Source organism: Triticum dicoccoides, chromosome 1B (assembly GCF_002162155.2).
Source record: "Triticum dicoccoides isolate Atlit2015 ecotype Zavitan chromosome 1B, WEW_v2.0, whole genome shotgun sequence".
Lineage (NCBI taxonomy): Eukaryota > Viridiplantae > Streptophyta > Magnoliopsida > Poales > Poaceae > Triticum > Triticum dicoccoides.
This window is the reverse complement of record NC_041381.1, coordinates 380,881,837-380,884,466: the sequence shown is the minus strand read 5'-3', so window position 1 is coordinate 380,884,466 and position 2,630 is coordinate 380,881,837.

The window sequence follows — 2,630 nt, the reverse complement described above, 5'->3', positions numbered from 1 at the left end:
TGATCCCGTTGTCAATGCCATCTAATATCCATAGTCAGAAAACCATGACTATCTGTTGACCAACGAGCTAGTCAACTAGAGGCTTACTAGACACGTATTGTGGTCTATGTATTCACACGTGTATTACGATTTCCGGATAATACAATTATAGCATGAATAAAAGACAATTATCATGAACAAGGAAATATAATAATAATCCTTTTATTATTGCCTCTAGGGCATATTTCCAACATCTACGCCTCTCTACCCCCATTGGATCTTTTGGTCGAATGGCAACCATGGGGCCCCGGCGTTTGTTGGCAACGGAGTGGCGGTGAGGCCACCACCCCAAGTGGTGTCATAGCTAGCAGCAACGATCTCGGTCCTTGGTGGAAATCCTATTCTAGATCCGATTGTGTTTTCTTTATGTTTTATGATCCTTTTTCAAAGCACAGTACATGCAGATGCTCACAACACCACGCACACTCATCCTTACTAGAAGGAATGGGCACACTTTACTGCGCCTTTGGTGTTGTTGAATTTCTATAAAAAGATTACTCACGTTGTTTCAAAATATAAGGCGTAATACTTTTTTGAAAAGTCAAACCTTTTAAGTTTGATCAAATTTGTAGAGAAATATATAAATATCTGTAATATCAAATCGGTAGATTAGATTTATCATGAAATGAATTTTCATTTTTTGTTTAATATTGCCGATGTCGATATTTTATACTCTAAACTTGGTCAAAGTTAAAGAAAATTGACTTTCCAAAAAGCTTATACCCCTTATTTTTATTTATAATGTGTTTATTTGATGGGCCTTCCGTGGTGTGGTTCTGTGTTATCCACTAACAACATATATTTATGTGGGGAAATTTCGGTGGCGGTGGTTGCATGTACTATATTGGTGCTACAGCATCACATGATGGCGCTTCTTTTTTCTAGATGGTGGAAGGATGCGCGGGATTGATGTATTTTTATAGACATGTTGCTGCTGACTGATTTGAAAAGTGTTGTCCTGGTCAAAATCGTAAACCAAATTCAAAATTCAATACCTCAATTGAATGAAATAGGTTCAAAATTTGGAAACATTGTTAATTACAAGAATTGAATGGAAGAAATTGTTGAAGCAGTCAAAATGGGGTGACCCAATTATAAATTGAATACATCAACTAATTGCGAGGCCTTAAAAATTAGAAAGCAGAGTGCATAGTATAAAAAAATTGGACGAGAGAGCTTTGAGAAAGTATTGACCCAGTCAAAATCGGGTGACCCTATTCTAATTGGAGACCTGAATTGAATGTGGGCTCTTTAAAACTAGGGAGTATAGTGTTATAGAGGATGAATACACACCTGTAAACCCTACCCTATATGATCACATTCGAAAGACTAAACCGACAAATTTTAAGACCGAAGAAGTCACCACGTAATTGATGGTGAAAGCCTGAGATAAATTCAGGAGATATGCAATCAAATGTGTCAAGTCTAAAACTTAAACCTGATTGCATATCTGGGGTTTAAGTTTTAGACTTGACACATTTGGAATGGAGAAAGTACATTTTAGCAATCAATCAAGTAAAGAATTTGATCGCTCACAAAAAAAGGTAGTAGTACAAAGTTTGATGACTAAGAACATTTGCATAAGTATGAAGATGTGCTTAATTTGGGGGTAGTGGCGGATTGCTCTTCCTCTAGGGGTTGTTTGGATAGCGAATATTAGCAATGGATTTGTACAGAACGAGTTTGTAGCTGGTTTTTAGCAAAACCAGTTTTACCCCCTTTTTATGGAATAATCAGTTTAAAGAAAATTATGTTTGGGGTAAGGAAAGTGCAAATCTAGTTCTTCCTGTTCCATGTTTGGTTACGGACGGGGCCTATTCTATTGCCTCGTAATATTCTCTGCACTTTTCTTTTCGTCCTTTGATTGACAATTCCCAAGGTACAACTGTCAATTCCTTGTCGCCGATGCATCATGCAGCCACCCCAACTCGGCGGATCGCTCCCCATGTCTACTGCTCGTCCTCTGCTCGCCTCCCATCAGGCCTCCATGATTCGGCACGCAGACGCCAAAGCTTCCTCTCAACGCGACTACCTACCGCCATTCTTTGGTCTTCCTACGAGCTCTGCCCGACGAGACGAGGTCGGCCTGCAGGCGTGTAGCCCCTCGACACCGGCAGCGGAGAGTTCATGCGAGTGCTTGATGCGGTTGGCGGTGACGCCCTCAGCGGTAAGCCACACGGCGGAGCTAGTGTTGTGGCTAGAGGTTGGCTAATCACAGGAACGCCATATCGGCATGCTTTCCACGCAGTCACGACAAGGAGGACAGGGAGGACGAGCGTGAGGAGAAACGAACGAAGAAGAGAAACTGTATGGGATCGGGTATATGTAAATCGCGTTTTTGGAAAAACGACTAATACTCGTTTTTCTATAAACGCAAAATTCTGGGTTTTACGAGAACTGAGTTTCCTATAACCACGGTTTGTTACAGCGGCCAAACAAGGTTTTATTCTGTTAGTCTGTTTTCCTGGTTTATAGCGATCGGGTTTTGTATATTCTGCTTATCCAAACAACCTCCTAATGTCCCTCCGATACCTAACATGCCGTGATCTACGAACAAGCACGCTATATGTGTACACGAGAAGCCGGCTTTT